The 16,574-nt window shown below is 35.8% G+C and overlaps 5 non-coding genes across 5 annotated transcripts; all 5 read right to left on the bottom strand.

The window, feature by feature from the left end:
• Nucleotides 1-2,474: 2,474 nt before the first annotated feature.
• Nucleotides 2,475-2,639, bottom strand: LOC135765979 (U1 spliceosomal RNA). Its single transcript, XR_010541226.1, has one exon. It is a non-coding gene; the product is annotated as a U1 spliceosomal RNA (small nuclear RNA).
• Nucleotides 2,640-3,423: 784 nt separating this feature from the next.
• On the bottom strand, nucleotides 3,424-3,614 carry LOC135765982 (U2 spliceosomal RNA). Its single transcript, XR_010541229.1, has one exon. It is a non-coding gene; the product is annotated as a U2 spliceosomal RNA (small nuclear RNA).
• A 5,665-nt stretch (nucleotides 3,615-9,279) lies between these two features.
• Nucleotides 9,280-9,444, bottom strand: LOC135765980 (U1 spliceosomal RNA). Its single transcript, XR_010541227.1, has one exon. It is a non-coding gene; the product is annotated as a U1 spliceosomal RNA (small nuclear RNA).
• Nucleotides 9,445-10,229: 785 nt separating this feature from the next.
• On the bottom strand, nucleotides 10,230-10,420 carry LOC135765981 (U2 spliceosomal RNA). Its single transcript, XR_010541228.1, has one exon. It is a non-coding gene; the product is annotated as a U2 spliceosomal RNA (small nuclear RNA).
• A 5,665-nt stretch (nucleotides 10,421-16,085) lies between these two features.
• Nucleotides 16,086-16,250, bottom strand: LOC135765977 (U1 spliceosomal RNA). The gene has a single exon (XR_010541224.1). It is a non-coding gene; the product is annotated as a U1 spliceosomal RNA (small nuclear RNA).
• Between the last annotated feature and the right edge of the window lie 324 nt (nucleotides 16,251-16,574).

The raw sequence follows: 16,574 nt of genomic DNA, 5'->3' as shown, positions 1-16,574 counted from the left end.
TTGATAAGGATTAACAGTTTAAAAACAGAAATGCAAGACATCAGAAAATACATTTATTTTTTACTTTCATAACATGAGAGGTGTCATACAATAACAAATATGAGCTTTAAAATCACATTCCTAAGTTAAAAATATACATAAAAATAGATATATGGATCATTACACAAATCACTACTCAAAGGACCTATGTTAAATAACTGCTTCAATATTAATTAACAATAACATTTGGCCAAGGCAGTCCTTGTAAATAGACATATAAATAGACAAATAAAATCATGACATATATGCCGTAGAGCCTGAGATAGAGAAAAATAATAAGGAATTCTGCTTTTACTACCATCTCAGAAATATTGCCAGAATTAGAGGTTTTGTCTCAAGACAGGACTTAGAGAAACTTGTTCATGCTTTCATCACCAGCAGGGCCGATTATTGCAATGGTCAATGGATTTAAAAAGTACTGTTTCTTGTTTAAAAACCACTTCATGGCTACAATACATGACAGATATGCTAATCGAATATGAAACCGATTACTCGGATCAATAGGATCAGGTCATTTAGAAAAAACAAGGGTTCACTCAAAACAAGGTGCCTCAGCATTCAGTTATTATCAGCTTTCAGAAGAGATCAGATGTGCTTCAACAGTAGACACTTTTAAATCTAGATTAAAAACACATCAGTTTAACTTTGCATTTACTGAATGATTTAAAACAGTACGAATAAAACAGTACAAAAGAATAAAACAGTATGAACCTTACCTGTTATAAAGGGAATGAAGCTTACGGTATGGTGCTTACCTGCAGAAATAAATAAAGTACAATAAGAACACACAGAACTTCAATTTTCAAAATTATTTTAACATTAAATGATGATTATTTTACTGGTTTACCTGTTTGTGATTACCACAGGATCCCGTCACCTGGCTGCGGTCTTCATTTGGTGAACGGTTCTTCACTCATAATTGACCTATACAAGAAATAGAGAAGAATAATAAGCAATTCTGCTTTTACATGTAGATGTGTGCCCCAAGAACACAGACACACCGGCTCCAAAAAGTTTAAACAGTACACATTTCTGTTATTTTAATGTGGCAAATGTGTCAGCTTTAAAAGAAGCATACATTACCTTTTAAAGAGGAAATACCTTTTGCATGAAATACCTTTACTCCCAGCATAAGCAAGCAATTTTCAAAATGCTTTTAAAAGTAAATAGTGATTATTTTACTTGTTTACCTGTTTGTGATTACCATGGAATCCTGTCACCATCATTTTTAAGCTTGTAAAGCAAATAATGAAATATTGACTTAGTAGGAAAAAATATTTTGGAAGTATCGTGATAAATGATGAAGAAAATATTTTGCAAAGTGATGGTTAGCACACGGTTGATGGTACCTATTAAATTCCATCATATTTTTTTATTCCTACTATGGAAGTCAATGGTGACTATCTGCTGTGGGTTTACCATCATTCCTCAAAATACCTTCTTTTGTGTTACTCAGAAAAAAACTAATCCTCGTGTTGTTGTAAGCCTGTATGCATGAGTAAATGATGACAGAATTATCATCATAAATTGAAATATCCCTTTAAACTGTATTTCCCCCCTTAAACCTAAACTTATTTTCCTACAGCAAGTCATTTAGGTAATCAAGAAAATACTTTACCCGTTGTCTTTGTGAGTTAAACAAATACAGCTACGCTTCCAGGTCTGTCGACGTTGCTGTGGTTTTTCGACAGCTGTAGTATGAAGGGTAGCGAATGAATGAATACATTGCAAAAAATCATTTCTTACTTGTTATTTCGAACTGTTTTAACTATACAAATATCTAGAAAGTCTTAAAATAAGATGCATTTTTTGATGAGCAAAATGCCCTAAGAAAATAAACCTAGCCTTTAGGGAGAAAAAACTCAGAATTTGGGCTTAAAACAAGCAAATAAATCTGCCAAAGGGGTAAGAAACAAATCTAGATATAAACACTTAATTCAAGAAAAATTGTCGTAGCCCATTGGCAGATTTGTTGGCTTGTTTAATGTACATGCATGTACAATATTTCAATTTGTCTTGTATTTATTAGCATTTTGTATTGCCCAACGCTGTCTAGGTTGTTTAACTGTTGTCATTTTCTTATAAAAGCCTTTATAATTTATTAGTTTGGATGATTGCCATTCCCGAGAACCTCTTATATTGGAAGTAAAAGAATCATCTAAGCATTATTTTGTGCTCTTAGACATGTAGCCGTTTGATTGTGGTTCTATTTAATGGCTAGTCTATTCGTTTGGAATGGTCAAACGGCTATTAGATTTTCACTGACAGCCCAAATTAAGCCTTGTTTTAGCCTAGACACTTATTCGCTGTCTATTAAAAGTTATGTAGTCGTTGAATAGCCGCTTTTTTGATGACTAATGTATTCTTGGGCCGTGGTTAGACGTCTCTTGGATTTTACGTAAAACGACAAGCGAATCTATTTTTAACACAAAGGTCAGGGGAGAGCGCGAACGCAGTCCCCCACTATCAGAAATTTTGCAGTCGAGATTCCCACATTTGGGGAATTCGCAAAGGGTCAGCCCAACCGGAGTGCAATGGCTGAGCCTCGCCCTGGGTGAACCACCTTCATGATCATGGTGTCTCCCCTGCCAGGTAAGTATGAGCGACACCCTTTGAGGCCAGACGGCCGCATCTTCCTGTGACCGATCACATCGACGGCGCCCCCGGAGGCCGTCCGACTAACATTTCATTTACTGTGTGTGACCAGGTGGAAAGCGCACGAAGCCACGTCTGAGACCAAACATTCTTCGAGATCTACCCTGTTTTTATTCCGTTTCCAGCCCGGTTGAACCGTGTAGAGTGAAATATGTGAAACAATTTAAATCAAATGGATTTAAATTGCGCATTCAAATATATGGTTTCGTTATTACAAAGTAACTTTACGTGGAATAGAAACAAAAAAAAATGTACAGAGCAATCAAGAAACAACGAAAGCATAGCAATTTTAGAACGTGGATAAATAAAAACACAGGGCTCAATGACTTACCCGTTGTCGTTGTGAGTTAAACAAGTACAGCTATGCTTCCAGGTCTGTCGACGTTGCTGTGGTTTTTCGACAGCTGTAGTATGAAGGGTAGTGAAAAAAGTTTTCAGGTGTTTTTAACATTCCAATCGGTCTCGTTCGCTTTTGTTGCGCCTTCAGCTGTGTCGAGGATGTTTAATTCGTCCTCGTATCACCTCCGCAAACTTGTAAAGAAATTAATTAAATACATTACAAAAACATTTCTTTATCAGCGTGTTCATTTCCACGCAAGCTTTTCGTTAAACCAATAAAGCCAACGAAATCACAGCAATTTTAAAACACACGGATTAGAAAAAACACCGTCATTCACGCACAAAAGAAGCAAATTCTTTTTTTTATCGCGACTTATTTATCCCCGAGATGGGGAGCGCACCATTCATGGAAACACTGCAATACCATGTTGATGCATGGAGTGGAAGGAGCAAGCTCCGCTTCCATTTCCGAAGGTCAAAAATCCATTTAACATATAGTCCCCGGATAGGAGACGTATCAGACATTAAACTGATAAGAACAGATACTACACTTGATCTTAGCCAAAAGGCCGAGAAGCGATACCGGAATAGACGCAGCCAAAGGGGGAGCCGGCGAAGGCGCTGGCTTTTGGGGTGGAGGCTAGCGGGCATTTAACTCTATACGTTCTCATTGTATAACCCAGAGGTAGAACGTTGAGCTAGCAAATCAGAAGTTCATGTTTTAATGCAGGATCTGATCCACGCTCATGAGAGAGAGAGAGAGAGATAGAGAGAATTTAGAATTTTCAAAAAACCTTTATTACAAATTAAAACATTTTCATAACCTCAAATCAGAAAAAACAAAGAAAAAAATATATATAGTAACGGAAATAACAAAAAAATAAGCCAACATAGGAGCAAAGAACAAATCATCTTCAATAACCAGACACAGAGCTCCTCCATAATACCAAATCAATTCAAAAGAAAGAAGATCATTCATTGCTTTAAAGTATCTAAAACCAATAAGGATTCTAGATTTAACTTATTTTAAAAACTGCTAATGTATCATGGCTTCCGGGTCTGTCAACGTTGCTGTGGTTTTTCGACAGCTGTAATATGAAGGGTAGAGTGAAAAAAAATATTTAAGTGTTTTGAACATCCCAATTTGTTCGTTTACTTAGTATTTTCTTAATGTTTTCGAGTTAAAAAATAATTCTTAAATCGAGATACATTTACTTAATAAGCAAAGTGGCTTAGAATTTAAGTCTTGTTTACTGAAATAAATTCTAAAATGTAATAGGTTAAGGCTTAAAACAAGTAAAAATATCTGCCAGTGGGGTAAGAAAAATAAACCTAAATTGAGTTTATTATTGAATTAAGTTGAAACTAGAATTAAGTTTATTTTTCTTACCCCGCTGGCAGATATTTTTTATTTGTTTTAAATATAAACCTGTTGATTTTTATAATTTATTTCAATTATTTTACAAAGTATGCGATCTGATTTTTTTAATCGCGGTGTTTCTTTTATTCCTCGTTTCTTTTCCGTGCATTTGCTTTATTTATTTATTTTTGCTTGTTGCATTTAAATGCACATTTGATTTGTTGCCACATTATTATGTGTTAATGTATTTTTTAACATGTTTATCAACAAAAAGTGCGTTATTATAATTAATTATATAGCTGTGAAATATATACAAGAATTCCCAGCAAAAACAAAACGTTTTTATAACAATTTTCTATTACAATACATAATATCTTAAGCCACTTTGCTTACCAAGTAAATGTATCTCCATTTAAGCATTGTCAGATATTCACTAGAAAACAAGACAAAAACAGTAAGTAAGATATTAATTTACTTTTTTCTTTCAAACATAAATTTACAGACGGCTGGAAATTTTTAATAAAATAACTAGACATACCTATTCGGGTCTGCTCCCGTTTGCTGTGATGACGGGGGACTTAGTCCAAAGCACATTTTGAGGAATACTTACACATTTTACTTCTTATTTCTTTGAAATTAATTATGCATACACTATGGATTAAAAATGTCCCGACTGCGAACCTGATAAAACCCAGGTAAAAAGCAAATACAAATAAACCATTTTGATTTAGCAAAAGTTTACAAATAAATGCACTCCTTGCACACAACAAGCACGTCTAGTTACCATTCATATTTTGCGTGATTTAAGTTTTGTCGCATACATTTTGGAAGGCACACGATAAAAACAAAATAAGGCTTTTAATGTATGCCGACCTCATTCTCCGTTGAGGGCTTATCAATCATAATAAACGCTGTTAACTCTTCTCATTGAATGGTCTAAATCCAATGCTGGTAAAGAAATCAAATGTGCATTTAAACGCAACAAGCAAGCCGTAAAGCAATGGATGCAGGCAAACAAACGAGGAATAGCACATACACCACGATTAGATCATCGGGTCGCATACTTTGGAATTAATAAGAAATAATTATTCAGTCTAAAGAAATAAGAAGTAAAATGTCTAAGTATTTCTCCAAATGTGCACACTCATTACAATAAACGGGAGCAGACACGAATAGTTATGTATGTCTCGTTATTTTATTTAAAATTGATAAGCTGTCTAACATATGATATATTTTGATAATACGAAATGCTAAAAAAATAATATAACACCAATCGACAATATCTGTTATTGTTATTTTTACAAGTAAATTCATGTGTAGGAGAAAACAAAGCAGCTGTCAGTCCATACTATATTGAGTGGCCATCGTAGTGGTGCAACCTGAACGATGTTTTCCCTACTTCCGGTCAAAGCCGCCATTTTGTGAAATAGGCATATAGGTGACGCTGGAGCACGCGGCCATTGTCTCTGTTCAACAAAACAAGTGTATATATACACGTACGCATATTTTTCCTCAATCAATCACCGAATACAAGGTGCAATTCGATGCCAACTGACCCTTCTCTCTGGTTTCATGTTTGTAAGGAAAATTAAGGGGGAAATTACGATAGCATTTCAGCCAAACATTCATTCGTGCCACGCTGCTTTTCTTTGAACGAAAAAAAACCCTCTGCTCCCCCTACACAATTTCTTCTCCTGTTATTTTATGCTTAAAACAAGCAAATAAATCTGACTACAGGGTAAGAAAAAATTCGTGAACTTTTCCCATAAACACTTAATTCAAGAAAAATTGTCCCACCCCACTGGCCATTTTTTATCCACAATACACATTCGATGTCTGCAGGCACCATTGTCTTTGTTCAACGCAAACAATTCTGTTGCGTTTTTCTTTGAACGAAGTGCTCCGCCTAGATAATTTGACCCATATTCACATGGGTTTGTTTCTCGTTTTTTTTCTTTGAGAACAATCTATATAGCGCCTTCCACAATCGTTTTGGTGTTAGCTTTACGTAAAATAGAAACACAGAAAAGTACTGAGCGATGGAGAGACCACGAACGCGGAACGTATTATGGACCACGGACTGGCAAACAAACTGGCAACCACGCACTAAAGAAGCAAACTCTGATTTTAAACTCACCTTATTTGTCCCCGGAAAGCGCCAGAGTCGATGCACGGAGTGGACGGAACAAGCCTCGCTTCCATAGCCGAAGGTCAAAAATCCATTTAAACGTGTAGTCCCCGGTGTCCACTCGATCTTACCCAAAAAGCCGAGAAGCGATACCGCAATGGCATCCGGAGAAGGCGCTGGCTGTCGGGATGGAGGTTAGCGGGTCAGAGGTCCGGCACTGAAGGTCTGCGTTCATTATTCACCGTGTGCATTTCACTCTATATCCACTTTCTAATGTATAGCACTTGATAAGGATTAACAGTTTAAAAACAGAAATGCAAGACATCAGAAAATACATTTATTTTTTACTTTCATAACATGAGAGGTGTCATACAATAACAAATATGAGCTTTAAAATCACATTCCTAAGTTAAAAATATACATAAAAATAGATATATGGATCATTACACAAATCACTACTCAAAGGACCTATGTTAAATAACTGCTTCAATATTAATTAACAATAACATTTGGCCAAGGCAGTCCTTGTAAATAGACATATAAATAGACAAATAAAATCATGACATATATGCCGTAGAGCCTGAGATAGAGAAAAATAATAAGGAATTCTGCTTTTACTACCATCTCAGAAATATTGCCAGAATTAGAGGTTTTGTCTCAAGACAGGACTTAGAGAAACTTGTTCATGCTTTCATCACCAGCAGGGCCGATTATTGCAATGGTCAATGGATTTAAAAAGTACTGTTTCTTGTTTAAAAACCACTTCATGGCTACAATACATGACAGATATGCTAATCGAATATGAAACCGATTACTCGGATCAATAGGATCAGGTCATTTAGAAAAAACAAGGGTTCACTCAAAACAAGGTGCCTCAGCATTCAGTTATTATCAGCTTTCAGAAGAGATCAGATGTGCTTCAACAGTAGACACTTTTAAATCTAGATTAAAAACACATCAGTTTAACTTTGCATTTACTGAATGATTTAAAACAGTACGAATAAAACAGTACAAAAGAATAAAACAGTATGAACCTTACCTGTTATAAAGGGAATGAAGCTTACGGTATGGTGCTTACCTGCAGAAATAAATAAAGTACAATAAGAACACACAGAACTTCAATTTTCAAAATTATTTTAACATTAAATGATGATTATTTTACTGGTTTACCTGTTTGTGATTACCACAGGATCCCGTCACCTGGCTGCGGTCTTCATTTGGTGAACGGTTCTTCACTCATAATTGACCTATACAAGAAATAGAGAAGAATAATAAGCAATTCTGCTTTTACATGTAGATGTGTGCCCCAAGAACACAGACACACCGGCTCCAAAAAGTTTAAACAGTACACATTTCTGTTATTTTAATGTGGCAAATGTGTCAGCTTTAAAAGAAGCATACATTACCTTTTAAAGAGGAAATACCTTTTGCATGAAATACCTTTACTCCCAGCATAAGCAAGCAATTTTCAAAATGCTTTTAAAAGTAAATAGTGATTATTTTACTTGTTTACCTGTTTGTGATTACCATGGAATCCTGTCACCATCATTTTTAAGCTTGTAAAGCAAATAATGAAATATTGACTTAGTAGGAAAAAATATTTTGGAAGTATCGTGATAAATGATGAAGAAAATATTTTGCAAAGTGATGGTTAGCACACGGTTGATGGTACCTATTAAATTCCATCATATTTTTTTATTCCTACTATGGAAGTCAATGGTGACTATCTGCTGTGGGTTTACCATCATTCCTCAAAATACCTTCTTTTGTGTTACTCAGAAAAAAACTAATCCTCGTGTTGTTGTAAGCCTGTATGCATGAGTAAATGATGACAGAATTATCATCATAAATTGAAATATCCCTTTAAACTGTATTTCCCCCCTTAAACCTAAACTTATTTTCCTACAGCAAGTCATTTAGGTAATCAAGAAAATACTTTACCCGTTGTCTTTGTGAGTTAAACAAATACAGCTACGCTTCCAGGTCTGTCGACGTTGCTGTGGTTTTTCGACAGCTGTAGTATGAAGGGTAGCGAATGAATGAATACATTGCAAAAAATCATTTCTTACTTGTTATTTCGAACTGTTTTAACTATACAAATATCTAGAAAGTCTTAAAATAAGATGCATTTTTTGATGAGCAAAATGCCCTAAGAAAATAAACCTAGCCTTTAGGGAGAAAAAACTCAGAATTTGGGCTTAAAACAAGCAAATAAATCTGCCAAAGGGGTAAGAAACAAATCTAGATATAAACACTTAATTCAAGAAAAATTGTCGTAGCCCATTGGCAGATTTGTTGGCTTGTTTAATGTACATGCATGTACAATATTTCAATTTGTCTTGTATTTATTAGCATTTTGTATTGCCCAACGCTGTCTAGGTTGTTTAACTGTTGTCATTTTCTTATAAAAGCCTTTATAATTTATTAGTTTGGATGATTGCCATTCCCGAGAACCTCTTATATTGGAAGTAAAAGAATCATCTAAGCATTATTTTGTGCTCTTAGACATGTAGCCGTTTGATTGTGGTTCTATTTAATGGCTAGTCTATTCGTTTGGAATGGTCAAACGGCTATTAGATTTTGACTGACAGCCCAAATTAAGCCTTGTTTTAGCCTAGACACTTATTCGCTGTCTATTAAAAGTTATGTAGTCGTTGAATAGCCGCTTTTTTGATGACTAATGTATTCTTGGGCCGTGGTTAGACGTCTCTTGGATTTTACGTAAAACGACAAGCGAATCTATTTTTAACACAAAGGTCAGGGGAGAGCGCGAACGCAGTCCCCCACTATCAGAAATTTTGCAGTCGAGATTCCCACATTTGGGGAATTCGCAAAGGGTCAGCCCAACCGGAGTGCAATGGCTGAGCCTCGCCCTGGGTGAACCACTTTCATGATCATGGTGTCTCCCCTGCCAGGTAAGTATGAGCGACACCCTTTGAGGCCAGACGGCCGCATCTTCCTGTGACCGATCACATCGACGGCGCCCCCGGAGGCCGTCCGACTAACATTTCATTTACTGTGTGTGACCAGGTGGAAAGCGCACGAAGCCACGTCTGAGACCAAACATTCTTCGAGATCTACCCTGTTTTTATTCCGTTTCCAGCCCGGTTGAACCGTGTAGAGTGAAATATGTGAAACAATTTAAATCAAATGGATTTAAATTGCGCATTCAAATATATGGTTTCGTTATTACAAAGTAACTTTACGTGGAATAGAAACAAAAAAAAATGTACAGAGCAATCAAGAAACAACGAAAGCATAGCAATTTTAGAACGTGGATAAATAAAAACACAGGGCTCAATGACTTACCCGTTGTCGTTGTGAGTTAAACAAGTACAGCTATGCTTCCAGGTCTGTCGACGTTGCTGTGGTTTTTCGACAGCTGTAGTATGAAGGGTAGTGAAAAAAGTTTTCAGGTGTTTTTAACATTCCAATCGGTCTCGTTCGCTTTTGTTGCGCCTTCAGCTGTGTCGAGGATGTTTAATTCGTCCTCGTATCACCTCCGCAAACTTGTAAAGAAATTAATTAAATACATTACAAAAACATTTCTTTATCAGCGTGTTCATTTCCACGCAAGCTTTTCGTTAAACCAATAAAGCCAACGAAATCACAGCAATTTTAAAACACACGGATTAGAAAAAACACCGTCATTCACGCACAAAAGAAGCAAATTCTTTTTTTTATACTTGACTTATTTATCCCCGAGATGGGGAGCGCACCATTCATGGAAACACTGCAATACCATGTTGATGCATGGAGTGGAAGGAGCAAGCTCCGCTTCCATTTCCGAAGGTCAAAAATCCATTTAACATATAGTCCCCGGATAGGAGACGTATCAGACATTAAACTGATAAGAACAGATACTACACTTGATCTTAGCCAAAAGGCCGAGAAGCGATACCGGAATAGACGCAGCCAAAGGGGGAGCCGGCGAAGGCGCTGGCTTTTGGGGTGGAGGCTAGCGGGCATTTAACTCTATACGTTCTCATTGTATAACCCAGAGGTAGAACGTTGAGCTAGCAAATCAGAAGTTCATGTTTTAATGCAGGATCTGATCCACGCTCATGAGAGAGAGAGAGAGAGATAGAGAGAATTTAGAATTTTCAAAAAACCTTTATTACAAATTAAAACATTTTCATAACCTCAAATCAGAAAAAACAAAGAAAAAAATATATATAGTAACGGAAATAACAAAAAAATAAGCCAACATAGGAGCAAAGAACAAATCATCTTCAATAACCAGACACAGAGCTCCTCCATAATACCAAATCAATTCAAAAGAAAGAAGATCATTCATTGCTTTAAAGTATCTAAAACCAATAAGGATTCTAGATTTAACTTATTTTAAAAACTGCTAATGTATCATGGCTTCCGGGTCTGTCAACGTTGCTGTGGTTTTTCGACAGCTGTAATATGAAGGGTAGAGTGAAAAAAAATATTTAAGTGTTTTGAACATCCCAATTTGTTCGTTTACTTAGTATTTTCTTAATGTTTTCGAGTTAAAAAATAATTCTTAAATCGAGATACATTTACTTAATAAGCAAAGTGGCTTAGAATTTAAGTCTTGTTTACTGAAATAAATTCTAAAATGTAATAGGTTAAGGCTTAAAACAAGTAAAAATATCTGCCAGTGGGGTAAGAAAAATAAACCTAAATTGAGTTTATTATTGAATTAAGTTGAAACTAGAATTAAGTTTATTTTTCTTACCCCGCTGGCAGATATTTTTTATTTGTTTTAAATATAAACCTGTTGATTTTTATAATTTATTTCAATTATTTTACAAAGTATGCGATCTGATTTTTTTAATCGCGGTGTTTCTTTTATTCCTCGTTTCTTTTCCGTGCATTTGCTTTATTTATTTATTTTTGCTTGTTGCATTTAAATGCACATTTGATTTGTTGCCACATTATTATGTGTTAATGTATTTTTTAACATGTTTATCAACAAAAAGTGCGTTATTATAATTAATTATATAGCTGTGAAATATATACAAGAATTCCCAGCAAAAACAAAACGTTTTTATAACAATTTTCTATTACAATACATAATATCTTAAGCCACTTTGCTTACCAAGTAAATGTATCTCCATTTAAGCATTGTCAGATATTCACTAGAAAACAAGACAAAAACAGTAAGTAAGATATTAATTTACTTTTTTCTTTCAAACATAAATTTACAGACGGCTGGAAATTTTTAATAAAATAACTAGCCATACCTATTCGGGTCTGCTCCCGTTTGCTGTGATGACGGGGGACTTAGTCCAAAGCACATTTTGAGCAATACTTACACATTTTACTTCTTATTTCTTTGAAATTAATTATGCATACACTATGGATTAAAAATGTCCCGACTGCGAACCTGATAAAACCCAGGTAAAAAGCAAATACAAATAAACCATTTTGATTTAGCAAAAGTTTACAAATAAATGCACTCCTTGCACACAACAAGCACGTCTAGTTACCATTCATATTTTGCGTGATTTAAGTTTCGTCGCATACATTTTGGAAGGCACACGATAAAAACAAAATAAGGCTTTTAATGTATGCCGACCTCATTCTCCGTTGAGGGCTTATCAATCATAATAAACGCTGTTAACTCTTCTCATTGAATGGTCTAAATCCAATGCTGGTAAAGAAATCAAATGTGCATTTAAACGCAACAAGCAAGCCGTAAAGCAATGGATGCAGGCAAACAAACGAGGAATAGCACATACACCACGATTAGATCATCGGGTCGCATACTTTGGAATTAATAAGAAATAATTATTCAGTCTAAAGAAATAAGAAGTAAAATGTCTAAGTATTTCTCCAAATGTGCACACTCATTACAATAAACGGGAGCAGACACGAATAGTTATGTATGTCTCGTTATTTTATTTAAAATTGATAAGCTGTCTAACATATGATATATTTTGATAATACGAAATGCTAAAAAAATAATATAACACCAATCGACAATATCTGTTATTGTTATTTTTACAAGTAAATTCATGTGTAGGAGAAAACAAAGCAGCTGTCAGTCCATACTATATTGAGTGGCCATCGTAGTGGTGCAACCTGAACGATGTTTTCCCTACTTCCGGTCAAAGCCGCCATTTTGTGAAATAGGCATATAGGTGACGCTGGAGCACGCGGCCATTGTCTCTGTTCAACAAAACAAGTGTATATATACACGTACGCATATTTTTCCTCAATCAATCACCGAATACAAGGTGCAATTCGATGCCAACTGACCCTTCTCTCTGGTTTCATGTTTGTAAGGAAAATTAAGGGGGAAATTACGATAGCATTTCAGCCAAACATTCATTCGTGCCACGCTGCTTTTCTTTGAACGAAAAAAAACCCTCTGCTCCCCCTACACAATTTCTTCTCCTGTTATTTTATGCTTAAAACAAGCAAATAAATCTGACTACAGGGTAAGAAAAAATTCGTGAACTTTTCCCATAAACACTTAATTCAAGAAAAATTGTCCCACCCCACTGGCCATTTTTTATCCACAATACACATTCGATGTCTGCAGGCACCATTGTCTTTGTTCAACGCAAACAATTCTGTTGCGTTTTTCTTTGAACGAAGTGCTCCGCCTAGATAATTTGACCCATATTCACATGGGTTTGTTTCTCGTTTTTTTTCTTTGAGAACAATCTATATAGCGCCTTCCACAATCGTTTTGGTGTTAGCTTTACGTAAAATAGAAACACAGAAAAGTACTGAGCGATGGAGAGACCACGAACGCGGAACGTATTATGGACCACGGACTGGCAAACAAACTGGCAACCACGCACTAAAGAAGCAAACTCTGATTTTAAACTCACCTTATTTGTCCCCGGAAAGCGCCAGAGTCGATGCACGGAGTGGACGGAACAAGCCTCGCTTCCATAGCCGAAGGTCAAAAATCCATTTAAACGTGTAGTCCCCGGTGTCCACTCGATCTTACCCAAAAAGCCGAGAAGCGATACCGCAATGGCATCCGGAGAAGGCGCTGGCTGTCGGGATGGAGGTTAGCGGGTCAGAGGTCCGGCACTGAAGGTCTGCGTTCATTATTCACCGTGTGCATTTCACTCTATATCCACTTTCTAATGTATAGCACTTGATAAGGATTAACAGTTTAAAAACAGAAATGCAAGACATCAGAAAATACATTTATTTTTTACTTTCATAACATGAGAGGTGTCATACAATAACAAATATGAGCTTTAAAATCACATTCCTAAGTTAAAAATATACATAAAAATAGATATATGGATCATTACACAAATCACTACTCAAAGGACCTATGTTAAATAACTGCTTCAATATTAATTAACAATAACATTTGGCCAAGGCAGTCCTTGTAAATAGACATATAAATAGACAAATAAAATCATGACATATATGCCGTAGAGCCTGAGATAGAGAAAAATAATAAGGAATTCTGCTTTTACTACCATCTCAGAAATATTGCCAGAATTAGAGGTTTTGTCTCAAGACAGGACTTAGAGAAACTTGTTCATGCTTTCATCACCAGCAGGGCCGATTATTGCAATGGTCAATGGATTTAAAAAGTACTGTTTCTTGTTTAAAAACCACTTCATGGCTACAATACATGACAGATATGCTAATCGAATATGAAACCGATTACTCGGATCAATAGGATCAGGTCATTTAGAAAAAACAAGGGTTCACTCAAAACAAGGTGCCTCAGCATTCAGTTATTATCAGCTTTCAGAAGAGATCAGATGTGCTTCAACAGTAGACACTTTTAAATCTAGATTAAAAACACATCAGTTTAACTTTGCATTTACTGAATGATTTAAAACAGTACGAATAAAACAGTACAAAAGAATAAAACAGTATGAACCTTACCTGTTATAAAGGGAATGAAGCTTACGGTATGGTGCTTACCTGCAGAAATAAATAAAGTACAATAAGAACACACAGAACTTCAATTTTCAAAATTATTTTAACATTAAATGATGATTATTTTACTGGTTTACCTGTTTGTGATTACCACAGGATCCCGTCACCTGGCTGCGGTCTTCATTTGGTGAACGGTTCTTCACTCATAATTGACCTATACAAGAAATAGAGAAGAATAATAAGCAATTCTGCTTTTACATGTAGATGTGTGCCCCAAGAACACAGACACACCGGCTCCAAAAAGTTTAAACAGTACACATTTCTGTTATTTTAATGTGGCAAATGTGTCAGCTTTAAAAGAAGCATACATTACCTTTTAAAGAGGAAATACCTTTTGCATGAAATACCTTTACTCCCAGCATAAGCAAGCAATTTTCAAAATGCTTTTAAAAGTAAATAGTGATTATTTTACTTGTTTACCTGTTTGTGATTACCATGGAATCCTGTCACCATCATTTTTAAGCTTGTAAAGCAAATAATGAAATATTGACTTAGTAGGAAAAAATATTTTGGAAGTATCGTGATAAATGATGAAGAAAATATTTTGCAAAGTGATGGTTAGCACACGGTTGATGGTACCTATTAAATTCCATCATATTTTTTTATTCCTACTATGGAAGTCAATGGTGACTATCTGCTGTGGGTTTACCATCATTCCTCAAAATACCTTCTTTTGTGTTACTCAGAAAAAAACTAATCCTCGTGTTGTTGTAAGCCTGTATGCATGAGTAAATGATGACAGAATTATCATCATAAATTGAAATATCCCTTTAAACTGTATTTCCCCCCTTAAACCTAAACTTATTTTCCTACAGCAAGTCATTTAGGTAATCAAGAAAATACTTTACCCGTTGTCTTTGTGAGTTAAACAAATACAGCTACGCTTCCAGGTCTGTCGACGTTGCTGTGGTTTTTCGACAGCTGTAGTATGAAGGGTAGCGAATGAATGAATACATTGCAAAAAATCATTTCTTACTTGTTATTTCGAACTGTTTTAACTATACAAATATCTAGAAAGTCTTAAAATAAGATGCATTTTTTGATGAGCAAAATGCCCTAAGAAAATAAACCTAGCCTTTAGGGAGAAAAAACTCAGAATTTGGGCTTAAAACAAGCAAATAAATCTGCCAAAGGGGTAAGAAACAAATCTAGATATAAACACTTAATTCAAGAAAAATTGTCGTAGCCCATTGGCAGATTTGTTGGCTTGTTTAATGTACATGCATGTACAATATTTCAATTTGTCTTGTATTTATTAGCATTTTGTATTGCCCAACGCTGTCTAGGTTGTTTAACTGTTGTCATTTTCTTATAAAAGCCTTTATAATTTATTAGTTTGGATGATTGCCATTCCCGAGAACCTCTTATATTGGAAGTAAAAGAATCATCTAAGCATTATTTTGTGCTCTTAGACATGTAGCCGTTTGATTGTGGTTCTATTTAATGGCTAGTCTATTCGTTTGGAATGGTCAAACGGCTATTAGATTTTCACTGACAGCCCAAATTAAGCCTTGTTTTAGCCTAGACACTTATTCGCTGTCTATTAAAAGTTATGTAGTCGTTGAATAGCCGCTTTTTTGATGACTAATGTATTCTTGGGCCGTGGTTAGACGTCTCTTGGATTTTACGTAAAACGACAAGCGAATCTATTTTTAACACAAAGGTCAGGGGAGAGCGCGAACGCAGTCCCCCACTATCAGAAATTTTGCAGTCGAGATTCCCACATTTGGGGAATTCGCAAAGGGTCAGCCCAACCGGAGTGCAATGGCTGAGCCTCGCCCTGGGTGAACCACCTTCATGATCATGGTGTCTCCCCTGCCAGGTAAGTATGAGCGACACCCTTTGAGGCCAGACGGCCGCATCTTCCTGTGACCGATCACATCGACGGCGCCCCCGGAGGCCGTCCGACTAACATTTCATTTACTGTGTGTGACCAGGTGGAAAGCGCACGAAGCCACGTCTGAGACCAAACATTCTTCGAGATCTACCCTGTTTTTATTCCGTTTCCAGCCCGGTTGAACCGTGTAGAGTGAAATATGTGAAACAATTTAAATCAAATGGATTTAAATTGCGCATTCAAATATATGGTTTCGTTATTACAAAGTAACTTTACGTGGAATAGAAACAAAGAAATGTACAGAGCAATCAAGAAAC

The sequence above is a fragment of the Paramisgurnus dabryanus genome, unplaced genomic scaffold, assembly GCF_030506205.2.
Source record: "Paramisgurnus dabryanus unplaced genomic scaffold, PD_genome_1.1 h2tg000297c_1_20421__unordered_in_group8, whole genome shotgun sequence".
In the NCBI taxonomy this organism is placed as follows: domain Eukaryota; kingdom Metazoa; phylum Chordata; class Actinopteri; order Cypriniformes; family Cobitidae; genus Paramisgurnus; species Paramisgurnus dabryanus.
Note: the sequence above shows the minus strand (reverse complement) of the source record. Positions and strands in the feature narration are given on the sequence as shown.